Source organism: Dermacentor andersoni, chromosome 2, assembly GCF_023375885.2.
Source record: "Dermacentor andersoni chromosome 2, qqDerAnde1_hic_scaffold, whole genome shotgun sequence".
NCBI lineage: Eukaryota > Metazoa > Arthropoda > Arachnida > Ixodida > Ixodidae > Dermacentor > Dermacentor andersoni.
The window spans coordinates 108792771-108818724 of record NC_092815.1 but is presented as its reverse complement, the minus strand read 5'-3'; the positions used below and the strand labels follow the sequence as shown (position 1 = coordinate 108818724).

The 25954-nt window shown below is 46.1% G+C and overlaps 2 non-coding genes across 2 annotated transcripts; both read left to right on the top strand.

The window, feature by feature from the left end:
- The first annotated feature begins 11790 nt into the window (after positions 1–11790).
- Positions 11791–11874, top strand: TRNAL-UAA (transfer RNA leucine (anticodon UAA)). The gene has a single exon. It is a non-coding gene; the product is annotated as a tRNA-Leu (tRNA).
- Positions 11875–13975: 2101 nt separating this feature from the next.
- TRNAL-UAA (transfer RNA leucine (anticodon UAA)) lies at positions 13976–14059 on the top strand. Its single transcript has one exon. It is a non-coding gene; the product is annotated as a tRNA-Leu (tRNA).
- The last annotated feature ends 11895 nt before the right edge of the window (positions 14060–25954 follow it).

The window sequence follows — 25954 nt, the reverse complement described above, 5'->3', positions numbered from 1 at the left end:
CTTCCTGTCGATTAGCTGGTCTTTCGCTTTTTTCCCCCAGCGTAATTATGAGGGTCCGTTAATGCGTGCGCTGTCGCAGCGCCGCGTTGTCCATTATCCTGCCGTTCCGTGGTGATGGCATCCACCTCCATGCAGGTATCATAAGTGGAATTAGTTTTCCTTAATGAAGCCGTAGAGCCATGTCATTCCTGTGCAAAATCTTGTTTTTCTTCACTTTATCGCCAGGGTCGCGCTCAGGAGTAGCAGGTGACTTGACGACGACAGCGTAACGGACAGGACAGGAACAGAAAACTCCGTTTCAAGCGTTTATTTGCTGTCACGATAAAACCGGACAAACGAAAGCGGCAGGAAGCTCACGCGCGGAGATGCGGGCTCAATGCGAAGAATCTGTTACGCTCTTTCGGTACCAGATGGCAGCATCTACCTGTGCATTGTTTTTATCGTAGTCCTCGTGCATGTTTTACGATACTCCCACGCCGTATTCTGACGTGCAGTAGTAAATTAGACGGTCTTTATTTCGATGTAGCAAGCTTGCAGTCAAGAACAACAACGACAACAACAGAAAACGAGCTTAAGCGAAGCAGCGACATTGCATAGCACTGATAGAGGCAAGGTAATTTAGGAGCGGTGTCCCTTGACTGCATGCTGTTGCATGACAAGCCGACTTAGTATCTGGCGGCCTGTGTTACTGAAAGCCTGGCGGATGGACTATCCGTAATCATTCTATGTTCCGGGACGCTGAAGGTACAACCGTGCCATCCCTCGAGAGCAGCTATAAGTACTCCTCGGGACGACTAACGGTGCGCCGGACGGGACTCGGTGCACGTGCTCTCCGTCATCATGCAGCACTAAGTGCATGGCCGAATTGGCTGCTTGGTGCGGGTGGGAAAAGTGGCGTCGTCGTCGCTGCGTGCTAGGTTATCATTAAGACTGCGGTCTCCATTGTTACCGTTCGAGCAGCAGCTGCAGTGAGTTGATCAGCGTCACTGCTCGTCGTTTAGCGCACCGCACTTGTCAACGCATTTGTGTCCCGACACTCGCGCTTGTGAGGATTTAGGCTAATTGTTCCTACTTATACGGATGACATGCAAGATGTATATAAAGATTTCTCGATATTATATCGGTGCTCTTTCTTTTCTTTTCATTTTTTTAGGGTTGCTTGAGAAGCGAATTTGACTTTTGGGGATAGCCGCCTGTATAACGTAGCCTGCCGTATCCTTACGTTTTTGCATCTAGAATAATAATAAAAAAATAATATGTATGCACATATGAAGGCTTTGAAGTTACAATCATAGTTCTTACAATTATTGCAATTATTGCAATTTGACTGCTCATTATCTATGGTCTGAGTTTCATTTTCTCTAAGCGATTGTGAAGGTTTCCGATTAGTATGATCATTTCTGCCTAGAATTGTTCACGTTTGGGTTAGCGGGTGCTTTATTAGCCAAGCTTCCTACGCTAGCGCAGTTAATAAACAACAAGACAACAAACTTATGCAGATAGGCAAGCATATGACTTGCAATCATCAATTAATGTCTTACGTAGTCCCTCCTGGGTTAAAGTTGAGAAATGAATACATTTTGCTCAAATTTATCAGACATATTGTTTTCTATGTATGGAACTATTTTCTGTGTATCCAACTATATGTATGTAACCACTCTTCTCTGTAACGTGTTAGTATCATGAAGGTACTTTCTATGAATAAATAAATCCCTAAGTAAATAAATAAGAAACTAAATAAATTTGCCATATAATGTACAGGTGATATATCATCCACTCAAAAATAATAATAATAACAATCCGCATATCACTGCAAGAGCTACAAACACATGCCGCCCCTAATTCTGAACTATGCTAATCTCGACGGGGCCCTCCAGAAGGTGCATTTATTTATCGTATGTATTACAAGGATGACGCGGCAGCTTTGGTTCACTTTCAGACGCTGTGCAGAGTCACCAAGAACGAACTTCCAACACTATGCATGCGCTCGGGGTTCATGCCATCGTCCACGTGCCTGGAACGTCGTCCTCCCCCGCAACGGTAAAACAGCTACTTTGCGCCGCGGTCTTCCTTGTCCTGGTGATAGTGAAATATAACCACGAGAAGGAATTCGGTCATAATTTGGCCTATTATGCCAAAGAAATGCGGACACAATTGCTGCCTTTTCTTTTGGTACGAGGCTTTCTTTAACCGGCTACGTGTTATCAAATGCGCAGTGGTCCAGTTGGTCTCCTTGCGTGTTTCTTTCTTTTTTCAATTAGGCAATAAAAAGAAAGAACGAAAACAAGAAATGTGCGCCCTGTTTGTCACTGCCCTTTATAGTGCGCTACATACTGTTGGCACGTGACCGCAAAGGCAGGCGTTTTCACTGAGAAAGTATAGGGACGCAAACACGTTGGCGAATTGCGCACCGTTGACGTGTTTTGTAAGCGCTTATGCATAAGGCGTGAATGCTGCAAGTTACAGATGCAATAAATCCTCGCATTATTCGCGTTCATCGGTTCCTCGCATGAACTTTGAGCGGCTGTTTTGGGCGAAGTATATAATTTTCCGTACTTCGGTTAGTAATGAATATCTCACTAACTGTTCTAAGGACTGTTTTTGTTTGTTTGTTTGTTTGTTTGTATGTTTGTTTGTTTGGTTGGTTGGTTCCTTAGAAAGTTGAACGTTACTCTGCGTATTTGGGCTGCATCGGGAAACATTTAGGTTGGCTTCAAGAGAGATATATTTGATTAAGTTAAAAAATTACGAGGTTTTACGTACCGAAACCGTGATCTGATTATGAGATACGCCGTAGTGGGGGACTACGGAAACTTGGACCACGTGGGGTTCTTTAACGTGCTCCTCACTCTAAGTACACGGGTGCTTCCGCATTTCGCTCACATCGCAATGCGGGTGCTGGGCTGCTAAGCACGAAGTGGCGGGATCGAATCCCGGCCACGGCGGCCGCATTTCCATGGGGGGAAATGCGAGAACGCCCATGTACTTGGATTTAGGTGCGCGTTGAAGAACCCCAAGTGGTTCAAATTTCCGGAGTCCCCCACTACGGCGTGTCGCATAATCAGATCGAGGTTTTGGCAGGTAAAACCCCATAATTCCTTTTTCATCGGAATGCGGCCGCCATGGTTGGGATTCAGTCCCGCGGCCCGCGTCCTTAGCAGCCCATTCGCCCAATTTTGATTAAAGTGTGACGAAATTTTTTGTCCAGTCGATGCAAGCAGTGCCTGGTGCCGAATTCACGACGCTTTTCGTTCGCAAGCGCTGCCTGCCAATGGCTGGCCGCTTTCGCTAATGATATATCGTATGTCGTGTACTGTTACAAAAATTTATAGCGTAAAAGCAAGAACGTTTTTGCGAATACGGACACTGATTCTCTGCGCTAGCTTCAGTGGAGCATAGCGCTGAGCAAAAGAGACACCGAAATTACATAACTTCGACGAAGAGCGCAAGCCGCAAAAGTCCAGTGAAATACATTCGGGATGCTGGAAACGACGGATGACGGGAACCCTCAGAGATTAGCACGTCATAAATATTGCGAGGGACGTACAGTCAACCACAAAATGTTACGGAACATGAGATCCGAGAAAAAGCTGAATAGCCGCGCAACCTCAAAGCGTAGCCTATCATTCGCATTTACAGCCTCCACCGCATGGAATGCCGACATGAACTGTCGTCGCACCGAAAGTCGGTCAAGGCTTTGTTGACCTTTTTACGTGGTAGTGGCCTATTAGAAAGGCTATAATGATCCCATTCTGTCCCATTTCATTTTTTTTTTCACGCTTTTATTTTTGTCACGCTCTTCTTTGCTTCTTTACTTTCCGTTTCGCTTCCCCTAGTGCAGGGTAGAAAACAGGAGGCTTTAACTCTGGTTAACCTCCCTGCCTTTCTTTTATTTGCAACTCTCTCTCTCTCTCTTCAGCCTCCTCCAGTATATGTGAACAACATTGTGATGTTCGGTTTTACTGACTACTGTTACAGGGTGCTCAAATATTGAACGTATCTTGAGATCTCGTTGTCCGCGAACGTTTGTGGCTGACTGTACCAACCAAACCGTTCCTTTTGGATTCGATATCTGATCGGAAGTTGAACGACTGCAGTTGCGATAAGAGTGGCAATGTGGGTTTCAGTGGCGACAGAAATGCTCGCCGGATGTGGAGAAAAAGAAAAGGAAGTACGCTAAAAGAGGCGAAGAAAGAAACTCGGAAATGGCACTTTACTGACGGATGAATATCAAGACATGTATCTCCCTTTCACGTGGTATAGTAAAAGAAAATACTGTCTGTGCAATTTGCTTCTAGCGGAAATGGTACAGTTCATACGAGAGAAAGAATGAAAACTGCCTCTCTCAATCTTACTGCGGTCTTTTGCCGATAACAGCGAACACGCCGGGTAACGCATTCATCATGCTGATGTGGTTTCCCGATACGTGACGAAATTTGACGTCTATGAGCGTTTTTTTTTTTTTATTCTAGAATCAAATTTCGAATCCAGAAACCGTGACCCAGGCACTCCCTTGATTTCGCATCGAGACGAAAACGGGAAATATTTATAAAAAAAAAATTTCACTGCGTCTTTCAATAGCGCGTAATTCATCGTGATCTTGTAAGCTTGAACTGGCTTGTGGTGCTGGATACATACAAGAACAAATGTAAAAGTACAGCAGCTGACCTTGACATAGGAATTCAATTCGCGAGGTCGCTTTTGGTGATATCAGTTTAATGGTGTCGTTCCGGCGCATATGCTATTATTTCGGGTGTCGTCGTGGAAAGATCGCAACTGAAAATATGTTGAGTCTGAATCGCCAGCGGCAGATGATCGCGAGTTTCACAAAAGGGAACGGAGTGAGCGGAAACGATGTCCAACGATAAGCGGACACGCAACTCGAGTTCCTTTTTTTTTAATGTTGTCCGACAAAACTCAATCATTACTCTGTCGTAATAAACGCGGAAGCTATTGAATGGTGGTCCCGATTACGTGAGCGCATACGTGAAGATGAAAGAATGAAAGCCAATTGTGCATTGACTAATCATGCAAATGTTGTTTGTAACAGTAATTAAACATCGATTTATTTATTTATTTTTATGCGAAAGCGCCAAATGATCCATTGAGCGAAAAGGCCGGCGGCGTCGGCAGCAACTAAACGGCAATCAATCAATCAATCAATCAATCAATCAATCAATCAATCAATCAATCAATCAATCAATCAATCAATCAATCAATCAATCAATCAATCAATTACCTTAATCTTATATTTTTTATTTTTATTTATTTATTTATTTATTTATTTATTTATTTATTTATTCATTTATTACTTATAACTTACCCAGAGACCACTGAAAGGACATTAAATAAAAAGAATGGTAGGCGACCCTAATCTTTGACTTGGGTGTCCCTTAGTGGCACTCGCGCCTCGGCGTTGGTGTTCTTATAGGTTAACTTTAGGCGAACGAACGCACGAACCGAACTCGGAGGCAACTGTTCGCCATTGGTTAGCCGGTTAAACATCGTGCCACCGTCTTGTGGCTGCGACGCCACGTCACGACCACGACGTGAGCACGACTTTGGCGAAATTCCTGGAAACCCGAAAGTGTAAAGCGAAAGTAAGGACGCCACTAATGACGTCACACACAAGATGGTGGCACGATGTTTAACCGGTTAACTAATGGCGAACAGTTGCCTCCGAGTTCGGTTCGTGCGTTCCGTTCGCCTAAAGTTAACCTATAAGAACACCAACGCCGAGGTGCGAGTGCCACTAAGGGACACCCAAGTCAAAGATTAGGGTCGCCTACCATTCTTCTTATTTAATGTCCTTTCAGTGACCTCTAAGTTATAAGCAATAAATAAACAAATCAATAAATTGATTTATTGATGTTCAGTTTGTGGCTCAACTAAAATAATAACTATGGCATACAATTGAAGAAAAAAATGCCAAGCAGTCATTACGAAGATGGCGTAGAGAACATCTTCCGGCGTTCAACTGCTTCAGTGCGCACCGTGTCGCAGTGCTCGATGCCAGTTCGTCAAGCCTGCGGGCCGGCTGTAATTCGATGCTATCACCGCCGGCCGCAGATCGGTTTAAAGAGGGATCGTAATTCCTTGCGAGCCACGCGGAGAACGTCACTTATATCAACCGTGTTACAATGGAATACTCAATCTTTTCTTTCACTGGTTCGAAACGACCTTTCTTCAAAGTTTTGAACGAACGAGTTCCGTGAGCAATAAGTGAATGTTGGGAAAAAAAGAAGCGCAGAGAAATATATATACTCCCACCGTGGAAGGCCATCCTTCACATGAGTACCGACCGTCGAAGGGCGTCGATGTGCTGTGGAGTCGTACCGGTCAAAAGTACGCTTAATCGTGTAGCCTCTTGCTTTTGTCGCACTCCTTCACCTGCCACGGTGGCCCAGTCCCTGTTCTGAACACGAGGTCGGTAGTCCGATTGCTGGTCGCGGCTGAAGCATTCCATAAGGGGCGCGATCAAAAAGAAAAATTCCATGTACTTGGTTTTAAAGGAGCCCTGAACCACCCTCGTTGCTTGAAGAGAGAAAATGCAGCCCGGATACTCTTAAGCAAAAACACCATTTGGGTCGCATTTGCCACACAACGATAATCGCCATCTGTCTCGTCCGCATTTCCTTTCTTCAACGCGGCCAGCCCGGGACTTCGAAGTTACGAACGGCATGCGCGTTATCAGCATGACGGAGCATTCTGAACGACATGAAAGTAGCGAGCGCAGCGTTTTCAAGAAAGGAAGCGCAAGCAAGACAGATGGCGATGTTGTGTACCAAGATACGACTCAAAGGGTCTACAGTTGTTTAAGAGTGTGTAGCATACGCTGCTGTGAACATCTTGGCCAAATTTTGCGCCCGTGTGCGGCGCATGGAGCTCGCAAGCGGAACGAGGTCATCTGTTCAGTCAATCGCTCCCTTTTCAACAGAATCCTTCTCCTCCCTCTTTTCGGCAGGCCACACTTCGTCATATAGCAGATTTACATACCAGGCTGCCATTTGGCCAATAGCTGACATCGATCAAGAAAGGGTCACACGCAGTGAATGAAACTTTGGCCTCACATGCTTATCAGTGTACATTCCCAGCGGAAAAATATAGATTAGCTACAAGTGTCCGGCGGCCAGAGCCGCCGGAGCGGCAAAAGCGCAACACGCGACGCTTCTGTTCCCGAGCGCGCCGATAGCGATAATGCCCGGCACATTCCATTTTCCAAAGCAGGGGTGACCGGCCGAAACAGACCCATCCGGAAGTCCGCATTTCGAAAGCTATCATCTGCCTCGTTTTTGCGACCCAGCGATGCGCCAACGAGGCTGCGCATGTGAGCCGAAATAAATTATTCTTTATGCGTGGTCGTTATCAGCGATGGTAGCTTTTTATCGCAGCCTCGTTGCGCAGTCTCGTTGGCACATGGCTTGGCCGAAAAGTCAGGCATATGCATATATCGTTTGGTGCCTTAAGAGGAAGCTTTAGCTCGGGCCCAAGTTCGACGCGGCCTGTTCAAATACATGTAAAACGGAAAAACTTTTTTCTGAGGTAACCCTGGACCAATTTCAATGAAATTTGTTGCATCTGAGAGAGAACGTTCAATTCTAGTGACTATTGGAAGCGGAATTTCGATTTATCGCCTGGATTTCGTTACAATGGTTTTAGAAAATTCGGCAGTTTGGAAAAAGATGGAAGCACGAAGTTTACAAATTAATAGCTCTGCATCAAGAACATATATCGCAGTTGTGTAAACGGCATCCATTAGATTATTGAAAGCGTACAAATTTGATTTGTCATTTTATATTTTACACGATTTGTTACGTTGTTTACGAGTGTTTTGAAAAAGCTGTATTTGCGTATTACTAAGTTTATTTAGATTCATGTGTGACATATGAATTTTGTCCGCTTTCGATGACCTATTAGATGCAATCGACAGAATTGTGGTATCATTTCTCATTGCTAAGTTACAGAATTGTAAACTTGATCGTTCTGTTTTCTGAAAATTTGCGATATTTCCCAATTTTTAATAAAAAAATGACGACCTAAATCGAAAATTCGAAATTATCGGTCATTACATTTTAACTTTTCCTTTAAGTGCAACAAACCTCGCCAAATTTGGTGTAGTGCTTGGCGAGAAAATCGAATTCTCCGGTTACATGCATTTAGATAGGAGCACCCGAGCTAAAGCTTCCTCTTAAGTACGTTAAAGGGAAGCAGCTTTGCGGTGTGTTGCCGTGCGCGTCCCTTCGTAACTCTTGACTTAACGAGCGTGAACGCAAATGTAACGAACACTTACGCCTCTACCTCCCGTAAACGCCTTCAGCACGTACACACATTTCGCGCGCCCTCTACTGCGATCCTGCTGGGGTGCTCCACGGCAAAAAGGTCCCCTTTCTTTGGCCTAAGGCGATCTTAGCGAGGCTTTCCGTCTAGTTCCCTCTTTCGTGCACAGATGACGCTACAATTGTGCAAAAATTTGGTACAAACGTCTTGAAGATTATCGACAAGGAAAAGTGCGTCGTCATCGTGAGGAGGAGCCAACTTTATATTATACGTTAATAATATTGTGTGTTTTTTCTACAGTAATATATATCTATATCTATCTATATATATATATATATATATATATATTAGTGTATATTATATTAGTGTAAGCACATTAATAGTGCTTACACTAACTTCACCCCGCCACGAAAGTGACCAGCCTGGCCGCAGCTTAGAGAACATTTAAACAGGGAGATAAGGGCTTCGTCCGCGAGGCGGGAAGAATTTCTCCATTCTGGCCACGGCGGTCAGTGACGGAGTGCACTGGGACGACGAGATAGTTCACTGCAGAAGTTTGTTGCACAATGGTGCATGCGGCAATGTAGCGTGGAAGGAACTTCTCACAGGGGCTTGGTCTGGAACGTCAACGCATTTTTCTGCAAAGTTTCGGGAATTAATATCTCGAAACTGGTGCCGTTCTGAGAATTCGCTCCATGTGGATGCGCCTTGTGAATCCACGGCCAGAATTTGTAAATTTTGCAGTACGGGCCATATGGTAATTGTTTAAAAGGGTAAATAGTAAATTTTTGCTAATTAGTAGATTACGCACTTAAATATTTTGTGCAAGTAATGTCCGCCTCTTCGAGTAGAGCTGCTCATGAATTGGAATTGCGCTATCTAGCACAGGCAACATTTAAGAAATTTGAAGGTGTTGGCTTAAACACGCGGTATATTGTTCTGAATGCATGTGTGTTGCTAACTTATTGTGCTTATTCCATATAGCGCTAAGAATTGATAATTTGGGCATGTTCTTCCTAAAATATTTCGGGAGGTAAATGGCTAAAGTAAAGCGCGCCGCCTGGGGCCTCGTGCCAAACAAGTCCAAGCTAGGCAACCATACCGTCGTTTCTATGCCGACGCCTCTCGCCAGACCGACGGTCGTCATAATCACGGAAAGATTTCAGAAATTTGATGAGCTATGCACTCATAATTTAGAGTCTCGGGTGAGTTTACAGGAAGTGAAAGCTTATTTCTACAGTTACCGGTCGTTGTTACGTTTCGCCTCCGACGTGCGGTATAGCCGGCGCGGATGCAACGGACGCCAGGGCTTCGTTCACAGCGGCGGACATTTCGGCCAGTTGAGCGCTGCCCCACCACCTCCTGCTAAGCGCGTCCAGGCATGTTTCAATGCCAGGAGTCTTCGTGTGTGTGTGTGTGTGTGTGTGTGTGTGTGTGTGTGTGTGTGTGTGTGTGTGTGTGTGTGTGTGTCCACGCTTGTCAAAGCGCGGCAGCCGGGGAGAGGAGCTCCCCAACTGTGAAGCGAGGAGGTCTGACCGGCGCCGGCCCGGCGGATACTTGTCACGTGTCACAACGTGTCCGTGCGCGGCCGTCACGTGCGCCTCTTCCGAGCCGTTCCTCCTTGCCCTCGACTCCGAGAGTATAAAAGCAGCTGCCCCCGGACGCCAAGAGAGAAGCTTCGATTTATTCAGTCGAGTAACGTGGTCTCCCGTTTCTCCACTTCGGTCGACCTGACCGGCCGCTCTTTTGCGATGCTAGAATAAAAAAGTTGTTCTGTTAGCAGTCGACTCATCCTTTGCCAGGATCTTCCGGTGCTTCCAGCTGTGCCCCAGGCCGCCAGGCCAACGCTACCCATGGGGCTTGCGACCCATTTGCAACATCGTCAACAATAGCGAGAGCGCAGACATCCCAATTCATTCACTCTAAAGCGCGAGCCACAGGGTTCGCCATGTTTCACAACACAACGCTATTTGTTAGCTCACGTATTACGTACGTATACGTTAAGTTCGCCAAATAACAGCGTGCGTTAAAGTAGCGTACGGATACCACGCGGAAACCAACTACTTACGGAGCATGCACGGTGAGGACGACGTTAATTATTTACGTGCGTAATGTGCTTACGTTTGCATGCCAAGGCTATTCTAAAGCTGTCTATTATCATGTCCGAAGCTAAAAGACGAAGAGAAAGGGAAGGGCACTGGAGTAGTCAGTGAACCATGAGTAGAAGTTCTTACGGAGAAAGATGCGTCAGGCCTTGGAACGCCCCTAGTGATAAATATTGCACTCATTTGTAGCATCGTAGTGTGCACATTTTTTTTTTTGTTTGCGCATCTATTTTCCGATTCTTGCAGCCTTTCCTCATTCTTCTGGCGCGAAGTAAAGTACAGGTGTGAAATGACGTCAAAACGGCGTGGTACATAAAATGCTGGAAGCATTGATGTATACTAATAGCCCGTCCTTTCGTAAAAATGGGTGGTTCAACAGTTGAAACGCGAAAACACCACTTGTGAATTTTTATTTTTGGCGTCTTACGAAGAATTTTCTTTTACCATTTGCTTGGCATCCAGTGGACCTTGAATACCTACTTTCGCTAGTATACGATCACGAAAAAAAAAGCACACATTCAGCCATTGGTTGTGCTGTTGGATTGGTGTTCCAGCGCACGCGGTTTTTTGGGATGATATCCCCGTAACAACAGCGGCTGCCATTTACATTGAGCTTAAGCGCTTTATAAGGCACCACGTTGAAGACCTCGTATTCTTGTTACGGTGTGAGCTCTAGGCTCACTCATTATTGGGATGACGTCATGGATTCAATAAAAATTATTGCCAAGTGTAGTTTTCTGTCCCAGTCCAATATGCTTCTGCTTGCTGTTGTAGATGAGTCCCCATTTTTGTCAAGAAAAAAAAAATGTAAACAGGGAAAACGAAACCGCATTTACCGCTTACGGTGAGAGCATAAAGGGACAAATGGACAGAGAGCTCAAGCTTTAGAAAGCAATTACTGAGTCTCTGATCAAAAAAACAAGAAAAAGAAACATGGCTACACAGGCACAGTTAGTACGGGCGCAAACGGCGCTATTACGTATGTGCAGTCGACGTGAAAAGTTTGCAGACCACGGGTTCCGAGAAAGAGTTGAATTTCCGAGCACTATAGGGTCACTGAACCGAGAAAATCTTTACAACACCAGGTTGTTCGTATATCAGCTGGAATCCCACGTACCAGGCTGCCATGCTCGGGGCTGTGTAAGCATTCGGCTGATCTCTAGATCATCGGGCATTGCGCAAAACGTCGTACGCCGATTGTACAGCGCGATCACGCGTATCTTATTTTGTCCATTTGCTGGCGAACGTGGCTGAAAGCGGCTCTCGCACGCCTTGACATTTGTGCGGCCAAGCGCAGCCGTGGAAAACTCGCACCTGGGCACGCGCGACAGCTGTTCTCATGAATGACGTCAAAGCCGCAGTCCTTGTTACAGCTGGAAGGCACGTTACAATCGCTGCTGCCGTCGTCGTCAGGATGGCCGAGTGGTCTAAGGCGCCAGATTTAAGCTCTGGTCCTCGTGAGAGGGCGTGGGTTCGAACCCCACTTCTGACAAACTTGAAATTGCTTTTTTTCTTCTTGGCGTTTTGGTCTGCATTACATACACGGGTTTCCTTCCTGTCGTTGTTGCAATATCTGCTTCTGTTTCGTAAAATTTGAAGGTGCTCTTAAAAAGGATACGCTCAGTGCTATCTACAGGGTGCTCTGCTTTAGCTGCATCAAATTTTTTTAATTAGAAAACTATAAATCACGGTACCGTTATGCTTACCATTGGAGTGTACGGATTGGAAGCCTCGAGATACAGAGCAACTTCCGCAATTACGTGTGTAATTAGCTAAATTGTGGTAATTAGCTTTCTAATTATCAACAATAGGTGGCTATAGCAAATGAGTACTTTGGGGCCCGTCCTCGGCACTACCTATCCAAACGATTTAATTTTGAATAGCGGATTTCATATGGGAGCTACGCGAACAATTAGTTCCCCTTGGCAGGCTCCTTGAAACCGAAACTGGCTGGAAAAAGAGCGTCTGTGTCGTCGATGTTCCCTTCGCCGCCACGCCTTTCGTCCCGTCTCCGAGGTCACCGCCGTCATTGTAAACGGGGACCTTACAGACAGCGTGCAAGTGCGGTAATCTGTGAGGCAGGGGTGTCCGCTGTCACCCCTGCTATTCGCGGCTTATCTTGAGCCTTTGTACAAGGCCATCCAAAACAATGAACGGATAACTGGCTTCACGTTACAGTCAACACAGGTGAAAATATTGGCGTACGCCGTTGACATCGCCATATTCTGTTCAAATAGAGATAGTATTTGTGAGGCCGTGGTGGTATAGTTGAAAGCTTCTGCAAATGCACCGAAGCGCAAATACAGTGGGAGAAGAGTTATGGGTTTTGGCATGGTGAATTGGAAGAAATGCCAGACTACTTCGCTCGACTTCGTGGGCTAACCACTGCAACAACCTACCTAGACGTGCCTCTCGGCTCTTATCGCGACCCCAGCCGTACTGGAATGACCAAGTGGCGAGAGCAAAGGCAAGGGCTAACGCGGGGCAAGGGCGACCGCTGTCAATGTTCTCGCTCGCCACAGTCTGTAACCTACTTCTTACCTCCAAGATATGGTATGTCATGAATGTTCTATGTGCTTCGCGGATCAACATCCAAAAAATCCACCGTGTCTTCGGCGTTTTCATACGAACATCGACTTCGGAAAGAACCAGCCGCACAAACCTGTTCTTGCCAGTAAAGAAAGGGGGCCTTGGGTTGGCACATTTATTTGTGCGACCGGTTGTGTCGTGCTTTATGTATGTGCCTTCGCGATCAGAATGATGGGTTCCTTCGCACTGTCATGCAAGTGCTTTTGCGTCGTCACCTTCCAGGATTTGTTGTGTGCTCGTATGACGGAATGCATGGTGCCGTTAAAGGTTATCTGCGAGAAGTCGTGCTTGCGTATACAGAATGTTGTATGTGCGGTTTTAAGTGCAGTATCTCGCCAATATTACTAGAAAAAAGCTGTATAAAGACCTAATTGACACTATGCTCCCTCTACCGATTTACCGTATATCGAACCGTGATGGCGCAGAAGATGTCCTCAAAAAGGTTAAAAGAATGCCAGTACACCCTTTGGTAAAAACTTTTTTTAAAGCTACACGCTCATACATTATCAGTTAAAACATGGATGCATAACAAAGGCATTTTCGTCCCCTGGTCCATCAACAGCTTCTTATGCAAGAAATTGAAACGATAGAGCATGCGATTCTAGATTGCTGGGATCCGATCTTTTTCTGGGATGTGCTACAAAGGACGTTAAAGAAAAAGTTACCTTTAGATCCACATGGAATAAGAGTCTTACCGGTAGAAACAGAGGCTTTTCCGTACGACTCTATAATGCTCCTGGGCCTCCACATTTTGTGGAAAGCTAGAACGCAGTTCAACAATACTAATGTCAATTCGCGACCTGCACGCGATCACTTCATTGAAGCTGTAGTACGGTTCAGAGATGTCCATCGGGCACTCCCTGAACAGCCAACATGGATTGACATGCTATATATACTGGCAGCATTGAAAACATTTTTGTATGTCGTGCCAGCAAAATCCTTTTGTTTCATCTTTTGTGCATTGTTGGTGTATATCAAAGCTGGCAATAACGAAAAGCAGAAAAGTCAGGATGGCCGAGTGGTCTAAGGCGCCAGATTTAAGCTCTGGTCCTCGTACGAGGGCGTGGGTTCGAACCCCACTTCTGACAAAACGTACTATTGATATTTTTCTTCTTAGCTTTTTGGTATGCATTACATATACGGGTTTCCTTCCTGTCGTTGTTGCAATATCTGCTTATGTTTCGTTATATTTGGAGACGCTCTTAACAAGGATACGCTCTGGGCTATCTACACGGTGCTTTTCTTTAGCTGGACCAAATTTCTTAAATGAATAAATTATAAATCACGGTAACGTTATGCTTACCATTCGAGGGTACGGATTGGCAGCCTCTAGATACAGAGCCCCTTCCGCAATTACGTGCGTAATTAGCGAAATTACGGTAATTAACTTTCTGATTATCAACAATAGGTGGCTACAGCAAATTAGTACTTTGGGGCCCGTCCTCGACACTACCTACCACAACGATTCAATTTTGAATAGCGGATTTCATGTGGGAGCTACGCGAACAATTATTTCCCCTTGGCAAGCACCTTGAAACCGAAACTGGCTGGGAAAAGAGCGTCTGTGTCGTCGATGTCGCTTCCCGCCTTTCGTCACGTCTCTGAGGTCACCGCCTTTCCGGTCCCGCGAGCAGCTTGCGTTATCTCCTTGCTGTCTGCGGTGTTGGCCTAGCGCTTCAATGCCGGCGGGCCGGCAAATTTACTTCGTCATTCCCTTGGGCCCCTGAAACGGCATTTCGTCAATGGAAGTGGACACGTGGCGCCCAACGGAATGACGAAGTAAATTTGGCGGACTGGCGACATTGAAGCGCTAGGCCAACGCCGCACACAGCAAGGAGATAACGCAAGCTGCTCGCGGGCGGGACCGGCGGTGACCTCGGAGACGTGACGAAAGTTGGTGGGGGCGGCGACATCGACGACACAGACGCTCTTTTTCCAGCCAGTTTTGGTTTCAAGGAGCTTGCCAAGGGGAACTAATTGTTCGCGTAGCTCCCACATGAAATCCGCTATTAAAAATTGAGTCGTCGTGGTAGGTAGTGTCGAGGACGAGCCCCAAAGTACTAGTTTGCTGTAGCCACCTATTGTTGATAATTAGAAAGTTAATTACCGTAACTTCGCTAATTACGCACGTAATTGCGAAATTGCTCCGTATCTAGAGTCTGCCACTCCTTACACTCGAATTGCAATAAGGAACTGTATAACTAAATGAAACTGTTGACTTAGTTTTCAAGTATTCCTAGCCAATGTCGACACCTATATTGAAAACTCATGCGGCTAGTTCATTCGGCTTGATACCATAGTCCGATATTCATGCTGACGGCCTAGTATTGCGTTAGATTTCCTTGCGCTGTGCTTTAAACACTTCTTTATGATAGCAGGTAGAATATCGCATAATAGATTGCGAACTACGCACACCTTTCAACAGGCACAAGCCCACTTCACTATGACAGACAAATTGCCTTGTTGGCGTTTACTGCTGGCAACGGTGTAGAAACTGCCGCTGTGGTTGTAATCAGGATGGCCGAGTGATCTGAGGCGCCAGATTTAAGCTCTAGTACTCGTAAGAGGTCGTGGGTTCGAACCTCACTCCTAATAGAGTATGTAAGTTTTCAAAGTGGCGTTGTTTAGAGGATTTTTTACACTTGCTTCAGTTAATTTTGCTGTTTACAAACATTTAGACCTTTTAATGGTTAGTCCACTGAAGAATTCTTCGGATGCCGGAATGCTTTAAAACAAAACTCCGCAAATTTTGAACACTTTTTCTCGATAGATAACCGCGATTTTAAAAGTCGTTTGCAGTAAGCTTAATTTTTTTTAATTATGGGGTTTTACGTGCCAAAACAACTTTCTGATTATGAGGCATGCCGTAGTGAAGGACTCCGGAAATTTCGACCACCTGGGGTTGCTTAACGTGCACCTAAGTCTAAGTACACGGGTGTTTTCGCATTTCGCCCCCATCGAAATGCGGCCGCCGTGGCCGGGATTCGATCCCGCGACCTCGTGCTCAGCAGCCCCACACCATAGCCACTGAGCAACCACGGCGGGTTTGCCGTAAGTTATACAACAAATATTAAGCATTTGTCTGAGGCACTACAAGTCATTCTTTTACAAGAAAACATAAGAAGAGAGCTTCCGTGCATTGGAACTACTTAAAAACACACTTTTTGTTCTGATATGATACAAAATACGATCGGAAATGACACAAAATAGAGCAGCCCGGTTCATATCGCGTAACTACGGTATAAACTCAAGCTTTACACAAATTGAACTAGATCTTCTGTTGCCGACATTAGCTATCCGCCGCAACATCGCTCTTCTGTGCTTATTCCACTAATATATTTACCCTAATAAACGAACCCGGTTACAACTGCAAATATCCCACGGTTTTTCACACAGATTACATAATCAGTTCAGTTTCATGCGCATATACGGTAAAACAAATGCATTTCATTCACCTGCACTACCTCGTGCAATTCGTCTCTGGAATGACCTCCCTGATAACATAGCCCCCACATCTAATCTCGACACGTTCCGCTCTCAGTTACTCACGCTTTTTTCCTTAAATACCGTTCACGAGTGCCCAATCTAGTGTATCTGATCTCACATTATTGCTATGTTGTGTATTATTTTTATAAACAGTATTCCTTTTGCTATGTTAACAGTAACAAGTGTTCGTGTGCCTTCAGATATTACATTGAATTCCCTGCGCCTTCAATATTGTGCAACACAGTCATCTTTTTATAGCACTGTTCCTGTTCGAAATTTGTACTTTTTATACCTTTACTCTTTAATATGCCCCCCTTACTTTATGCTCTGTCATAGGGCCTGTAAGGTTCTTTTAAATAAATATCTATATATATTAGAATAAACGTAACCGGAATTTTTCTTTTTCTTTTTTCTTTTTGGGTGGGGGGAGTGGGAGGGGGCCGGCTGGCTGATGTTATAGTGCCTTGATGAGCAGCTCCTCCCCCGCTCCTACCCCGCTACAGAGCGGCAGGGAAGGAGGGCATCGAGACACCGTAGTTGTTATTGCGTGCACGAAACAGTCTATAGACATTTAGAGCGCCGCTGTCTACAGGTGTATAGCACGCATATATCTGCGGTTACAATTTTTTTTTTGCTTGTCTTTCTCTGTCTCTCCCTTCCCGTTTTCTTTACATTTATTCCCCTTCTTCCCATGCACGATAATCAAGTAGATAGCCGGCACTACCTCCAGTTAAGCACACTGCCTTTCTGCACATATTATAGCGCAGCTATTAGGCGCCCGTTTGTGCGGCGAGTGTCGGCGTCTGCGTATAACCGAGCGAAAGAGCACAGACAAAGGTGAAAGCGAAGGAGCGCAGGAGGGATACAAGGTCCGAGGAGGAAAGCGGAAGAGGAAGGTATCGGGAACCAGCGCTGGAGTTTTCACGACGCCTGCAGCGCCACCCTGGCGGTCAGAACGTGCACAACGCAGCCGCTCCGGCGGACGAAAATTGCTACTGGTAGAGGCGTTGCGTGCGCTGAAAGTCGAAGGAAAACAATAGGACGCCGACGGTACTGTTGCGTATACAAGTGTCACAACTACGTCGGAATGAGGGAGGATGTATCCTGCATCTTTCCATCTAAACCCTACGAACAAGAACGGAGGCGGCGTTGGATCCAAGCAGTCAGGCGAGCGGAGTAAGTTCCCGTCTTGTCGCCCTGTCAAGCGGTGTCTGGCTGGTTTCTAAATCGAATTTCGCGTGTGTGCTTGGTTTATTCGATAGTGAAGACGGTCAGCCGTGGCAGCCAGTACCAAACAGCAGAATCTGCAGTCAGCATTTCGTCGGAAACAAAATGAGCAATAGCATGCACCATCCGGCATATGTACCAACCATTTTTCCTTCGCAAAACCCCCGCCAAGCTCTTCCCAATGCCACCACACCAAGCGAACGATACGAAAAGTAAATAGTTTCCATTAATTGCCAAGAATTATGTGGCAGGGAAGCTGCCTTGTAATACGAGTTGTGTGCGCATACTGCCGGCGCACGCGCGACTATGCCGCCTATGTGTTTGTAAAAATGCGCATGCGGATGAGAACTCGGCGCTGAGATGCATCCGGTAAATTTTCTGTCTTTAGTGCTAAATGTAGCCAGGGTTGTTACGGGTCAAGCAGCGGAGCACTCAAACCTTTGCTTGCCCGAGTCAGCTGATGCGATAAAGCTTTCTTCTCTATTGACTGCTGTGGCGAAGTAACATCAGAATTTCTTATGTCTAGCCAGAGAAGTATGGAATGTCTTCAGGCCAACTAATACTTCCGAAACCATAGCGCAGCAAGACCGGCGCCGTAGATGCTAGATTTGCAAGGCAGGCTGCCACACAAGCATGGGAACGGCACATGGCGCAACCGTTAAATAAACGCATGTGCTCGCCGCGACACACTGTGAAAAATATATAAAGCTTAAAAAGCTTCTTTCGTCATTTCTTCACTTGATGGCGCTAGCTTCTTTACGAAAACTGTCCACTTGAAGCGGCGCGAAAACGGAAACATGCGAACTATGAAACGGCCGCGGACGTGTCGTCTGGACGAGCGGCTGGGATATGCCGCGTTTCGTCGCCAGGGCGGCGTGCAACGCACTTTTCGACGCGCCGCCTATCCAGCGCTGGTTCCCCATGGCGGAAAGGTGAGAAGAAAGAGTAGTGCAGCGACGATGGCTAGAAGATGGCGCCAGAGTAGCGCACCCCGTCTGGGAGGTCTGTCGGCGGCGGCGGCTGCTGTGAATTGTGCCCACACGTCACCCACGCGCTGGCTCCCGCGATCTCCAAATTAGCGAGGCAGTTGCGCCACGCCTCGCTCCGTTTGCAACGCGCTGCACGAGATGCACTGTCCGCGCCAGCTAATATATCGCGAAGTGAAAACACGTATAGAGCTGCGCTCAAATTTCGCGTTAGGGAGTATCGTGATCTTCAGCGATTTTTTTCCTATTTCCCTATTATACTGTGAGCAAACACTGCACATTTTTAAATTGATATAACTTCATGTTTAAAAAGCCGCGAAAGAAGAGACGAGTGAGGAACACTAGGCAAGCGCTTGTTCAGTGGTCACTCTTTGCACTTTCCTAACCGCGATTACATATAAACTCGCCCTGTACGTCAATTTGTCGAAATATTACTTTAATATTATATTAATACATCAATTTCTCGAAATATTACTGACCACACATCAGTAGGTGGCGCGTTCGGCATGAAGCGGTAAGTCATAGGAGAGAGAGAGAGAGCAAATGACAAAGGAAAGGTAGGGAGGTTAACCAGCACTGAGCCCGGTTGGCTACCTTACACTGGGGAAAGGAAAAGGGCATGGCAAGATTAAAAGAAGAGAAAGTCTACTGGGGATATCATTTGGTCACTCAGTCCGGATCACAGAGGCTGACTCAATCCAGTAGCTTTCAAACATCGCAGCAGCGCTTTTGTGGCCTTTTGTAGCTGCGATATGCGAGGCCATGGTCCCAAGATCTTGTTCAAGGTGAACGGTGTTCTATCTAGTTGATTGAGAGCTGTACAGAGGTCATGTCTTTCGTTTTGAAAAGATGGGCAGTAGCACAGTAGATGTTCTATAGTTTCCTCGACACCGCAGGCATTGCAGTCGGCGCTATCAGCCATTCCAATCAAAAACGTATATGCATTGGCGAATGCGACGCCCAAGCGTAAGCGGCACAGCATTGTTTCCTCACTTCGCCGATGCCCTGGTAACAGCCGCAGTGGCATAGAGGGGTCGAGGGAATGCAATCGATCTTGGGTGAATTCAGGTGTCTGCCATTTCTCTAATGTCATACGGCGTGCTAGCTTGCTTAGGCGTTGGGTGGCGTCGGTCCGCGATAAAGGTACAGAAACAAGGGTTGCTCCTTCGTGTGCTTTCCTAGCGGCTTCGTCAGCGAGCTCTCCAACGAGGTCAGCATCCAACGAGGTTCAACGAGGTCTCCGACGAGGTCAGCATCCATTGTGCCTGTCTACCATCGGGTTTCACACCCTCAGCACGTTCAACCTCAGCTTTGTGGTGTTTAAAACAACCTCAAGTGCGTCTTACGGTTCCAGGGATAAGAAAGAAGACCGACCTGCCTACCTTGGCCCTGAAGCAAGCAGCTCTGGGTTGTTTGAACACTTTCTACTTTGACCGAGTCCACATATATACGGATGGCTCTTCCACTCAGACCAGCTCCACCGGCGCAGTGGTTATACCATCACGCTCAATTAGCATCCGATACAAGATTTCTCGCTTGACAACATCGACCGGGTCGGCGCTTGTTGCCCTCCGAGGTGCCGTTGATTACATTAACAACCAACCCACTTATCGGTGGGCAATATTCTGCGATTCGAAGGCGGCCTTACAATATCTGCTGTCATCTCTTCGTCGCGGGTCCTGTGAACAACTAGTGTCCGAGATGCGAGAAATGCACCATCGTATGATAGCGAAAGGACACGACGTCGTGTTTCAGTGGCTGCCTGGCCATTGCGGTATCTCCGGCAACGAAGTCATAGGAGAGTGTGCATCATCTTTATATGACTCCTATGGTGTAGCAAGTTAGGTGTTACGCACGCGCAATGAAGCAGTTCAATATGTGGATTGTACATCATCATCATCATCATCATCATCGGCCTATAATTTAAGTCCACTGCAGGACGAAGGCCTCTCCCTGCCATCTCCAATTACCTCTGTCGTACGCTAGCTGATTCAAACTTAAAAATTTCCTAATTTCACCAATTCACATAATTTTCTGTCGTCTTTGACTGTCGACTGCGCTTCCCTTCCCTTGGCACCTGTTCTGTAACTATAACGCTCCACCGGTTATCTGCCCGACTCATTACATGGCCTGCCCAGCTCCATTTCTTTCTCTTAATGTCAAATAGAATTAGGGGCATCCCCGTTTGCTTTCTGGTAGACACCGCTCTCTTCCTGTCTCGTAACACTACGCCTAACATTTTTCGTTCCATCTCTCTTTCCGCCTTCCTTAACTTGTTCTAGAGCTTCTTTGTTAAGTTCCAAGTTTCTGCTCCACTTGTTAGTACTTGTAGAATGTAAGAATTGTATAATTTTCTTTTCAACGACAATCGTGGACTCCCAGTCAAGATTTGGTAATGCCTCCTGTATCCACTACAACCTATTTTTTATTCTACAAGTTCCCTTCTCATGATCAGGGTCCCCTGTGAGTAGCTGACCTAGGTAAACATACTCCTGTACAGACTCTAGTGGCTGACTGGCGATACCGAATTCTTGTTTGCTTGCCAGGCTTTCGAACATTACGTTTGTCTTCTGCAAAATAATATTGAACCCCGCTTTGACACTTTCTCGGTTAAGATCCTCAATCATTTGTTGCGATTCATCTCCGGTATTGCTGAAGAGGACAAGGAGGAGGAGGAGGAGGAGGAGGAGGAGGAGGAGGAGAAACATATATTAAAAAAAAAAGAAAGCACAAGCAGGTGTCTTTCTGCTTGTGCGGGAGGCGCCCTTAGTCCAGGGCTCCTGCGGCTCTTGCTGTCTCCCGGGCACGCCGCACCAGTTGCAATGTGAGCTGTAAACCGATGGTTGTTTAGATATGCGCCGTTGATACTCACTCATAAACCTGGCCCAGTCTAGCGTGAATACTTATTCTAAGCATGCAGTGAGTAGCATTAGAGAGTGTTTCTTGCCTGATCCCTTTGGTAGTGTTTTGGTTTGGTTTGGTTTTGGTAGCTCTGGAACCTTGGTGCATGTTTCCCAGGAATGATATATATATATATATATATATATATATATATATATATATATATATATATATATAAAACAGTGTAAAAACAGTTGCACCCTTTGGGGTGTATATTTGTCCCACAACAATAATCGTCATCTGTCTTGCCCGCGTTTCCTTTCTTTAACGCTGCGAGCCCGGTACTTCCCAGTCACGAACGGCATGCGCGTTATCAGTGTGACGCAGCATTCTCGACAGGAAAGTAGCGAGCGCCGAGTTTTCAAGAAAGGAAACGCAAGCAAGGCAGATGACGATTATCGTTGTGGGACAAAATTACACCCCAAACGGTGCAAACTGTTTTTAGAGTGTACACTCTAAGAAAAGTTTACACCCTTTGGAGTGCCCCTGCTGCCACACAACGATAATCGTCATCTGCCTTGATGCATTTCCTTTCTTTAACGCTGCGAGCCCGGTACTTTCCAGTAACGAACGGCACGCGCGTTATCGGCATGATAGCATTCCCGACAGGAAAGTAGCGGGCGCGGCGTTATCAAGAAAGGAAACGCATCAAGGCGGATGACGATTATCGTTGTGTGGCAGAAGGGGCACTCCAAAGGGTGTAAACTTTTCTTAGAGTGTATCTATGTCGTATTTTGGATGCTTCGCGAGCTTTTGTTTTTCTCGGAAACACCAACGAGGCAAAGCTGAGCACTAAACAAATGCTTGATTTTGAGGTTATTTGAGGTACTCTAGAACATTGCAATTGATATGTTTGCGATTCAAGCAATAATTAAAATACCACTAATTAAAAGTAATTAATGAAGTAATACTTCGCGACGAAAAAAATACTGGCCGTAAGTACATACGACTACGGCTATATGAAGTCGGTACGATTTCTCTAGAGCTCTAGGGTATTTTTAAAATCTTGGTCCAGATTAATTGGGACACCCTGTATGTGTGTATATACATTATATACACGCGTGTGTGTGTTCATATATCGCCAGGTTCATATATAGGAACCTAACGCATTTCAAAGCCAATCGAGAGAACTGAAGGCAGTTCGCTGAGGCACAAAGTGGCATGCGATGAAACGACATCGACGCATATTACGACGGCAGGATATTTCATATGACGACAGCGTGGTTTTGATTTTCTCATGTACGATCAGCTAAAGCAGTTGTAATAATCTCGGTAGACAAAACGTACACTGATCCGCCGCGTTAGTGGCTACGGCGTTGCGCTGCTGAGCTCCAAGTCGCCGGTTCGATCACAGACGCGGCTGCCGCATTCTGAGGGAGGCTGAATGGAAGAGCGTCCGCATCCTGTTCACGCACGTTAAATCATCCCAGGGAGTTGAAATTGACCAGGAACCTCCAACTACTTCGTGCCTCATAATCAAATCGTAGTTCTGGCGCGTATGACCCCACACAAGTTCTCTCCTTGACAAATGAAAGGCAGACGAAACATTATAAACTAGAACGCATCTCACTGGTTATACATAGCTCGAGAGCGCAAAATACCGTGCAGGTCCAAAGCTAGCGCAGAACCTGAAATCACGCTGACGTCATACCTATTAAGCGGATAAATTGGAGACGAGGTAATGCGTTGTATAATAAGCGTTATAACTCGCTCACACTTGGTTCGTCCGTGACTATGCGGTTGTTTTACAGTGAAGATGTTTATGCGGAACCTGTGCAGTCGTTGTTGTTCTCTAAAACTATCATCATCAACAATGGCTCGAGTGTCGTGGTATTCTTCCACAGCTAGTTCCGTTTGCTGCTCGTCATTCTAGCGTAGAATTTCACTTCTCTTCTGTCGTCGTAACGGGGAGGTCGCGTTTACGGGGGTATGAGCCATTCATTGTGTTATTACGTGAGGGACATATTTAAATTTGAAGCACGAGGCTGTGATTGTGAAATGTAAACGCCGTCACCTGCCGTCAACTCAAGAGCAAGCAATTAGAGATTCAACGTCTCCAGACAAAGCACTTCAAGCGGAGGGGGCACACCGAGCAGTGCAGAGAAAAGAGACGACAACTCAAGATCATGCGGTAGAAGAGGCAACACAAGACCAAGCAAATACAACATTACACACAAAATAAAGAAAAAAACAAGAATCTTATGGTTTTCATTTCAAGCCACACCTTGCTCTCATTACTGGCGCGCAAGAAAAGGGGCGGAGCAACTCGCACGCGAAAAAAGAAGCACGGCAAAACACAAACAGAAACCTCACGCGCAAAAAAAAAATAAGAAGATAGGAGAACCGCAAAAGGAAAAAGCACTCCTCCTAAATCATGGTCACCATGTGAAGCACGCAAAAGGTAAAATGAGGTGAAAGAATGGTGAAACAAAAGATTTACAATATAGACTGCTTGCAAAGTTTGACTTGCATTGTGTAGCACTCGGTGTAACTAACACAGCTGCGCTGTTCGACCATCTTCACGGACTGGAAGGGGCGGTGATTTTGTACTGCACATGGATTAGATTTGAAAAAGCTTGAAGATATATTATTCGACAATTCCGATTTTTTGGGTGTCGGTTTAGATTCGAGTAACTACTGCCCTGTATTGTGCAGAGCGAGGTGAGGAACTCAGCTATTTTGTGAGCACTGATATTGAATACAACGCTATGATGACATAAACAAAAGCAATTAGGAGAGTAGAACTCGGGACAATCCTATACTCTGCTTTATGCGAGGGCTATGTTGGCGTTCCTTTCGGAGTGCAGCCAATATGAACATCTCGTTCAGCACGAGGGTCGAAAATGCTGACCGATCGATAAGGCGCTGCTTTTAACATTTCCTTTGCTCTATCTACATTCGTTTTGTATTTTTTTCCCGAGCTCGACAAACAATTTTCTTCCACAGATGAACAAACCAGATTAGCTTTGTCTTCTGGCAGTGCATGAGCTGTAGTTCCATTTGTGCAGTACAGCTATTAGAGGGCGCTGCTGCGAAAGGGACCTGCCCTGCGGATGTGGCTCATCTGACCGGACGAGTGTTTTCTCCCACCTTGCTGTATGAGCGAGCTAGCCACGCCAGCGAACACTGGATCGACGGTTCTTGGCCGTGTCTGGACGTCCTGTCGCAGCGTCGCCGAGTAACAATCGATCTGAGTTTGTGTCGGGCCGCGAAAGAAGTCACACCGTTTTGTGGCACAGATGCTAAAATATTTCGGTGTCGTAAACCTGTGAGTTGATCTCAGCTGTGTTACGCAGGTGGTAACCCTACTATGGATTCGCAAACTATTTCGCCTAGGAGGCCTTTATGGTACAGGGAAAGGTGGTTTATCACGATTTAGAGATAAGCGCAATAAAAGTAAAAAAAGAATTACAAGTCATCGCGATTTTTTTTTTCTTTTGGCATGTCATTACTCAGATATTCGTAGCGCTTGTACGTGGAAAATAAGAAAGAATAGCCCAGAGAGAGCCCCACAGAGTACGACAATACCGTATTTGCTCGGAAATAGGTCGTATACGAATATAGGTCGTCACCTATATATTGAACTCGCCGAGAAATAAAAGAAGAAAATTTGAATGAAGGTTGATCTATGTCATTTTAGAAAAAAAAGTTCCAATTTCTCCCGAAAAGCGAAGCATCGATTGTGATAGCAAATTAGTAGACCGCTGTACGAAGTAAAGATAGTAGTTTTATCGGCCATGTAAACTTCCAAACATGCGCTTATTAAGTGAATTAACTAGGATGGTTTCTGGACGCACAAGCAAACATGAACTAATAACACTCGATGAGCTTCGGACACTCGCTGCAAGAACGCTGGTGTGAGCAGCGCGGAAGCAGCAGCGAGCGAAGTGACCTTCGTGCTGCGTCTCGCTTCAACACCAACTTCAACGCAAAAGTAGAAGGGCCCCCCTCCCCCTCCTTCCTCGGTGACATGCGCGCGGCGGAAGTCGGCGCGCTTTCTCCCCGCTTTCCTCCGCGTGCAAAATTGAGCCACCATCGACGGCTCACCTTCGCGCGCTTTCAATTGCACATACACAGCATGCGGCGTGCAGCGTCGATGTTATCGCTCTCGGTCTTCAATATAGACCATCGCGGCGACGCCGACGGCCGGAATTCGCCTGGAGTGTCCAAATAATTGCTATCGCAATAAAACGATAAATGAGCGGCCGTTTTGTCTTGGCCTGCTTTAAAAGCACATCGTAGACCCCCGCGAGATGACGTTATCCCGTCACAATTGAAGCGACGCGTAAACCACAGCTCTCTGCGCAAGCGTTCGGAAGCCTACGGAAATGTTCGAGTGCTTTCCGAATCGGCCCCGAAAGTGCCCCATTTATTTTTATTACG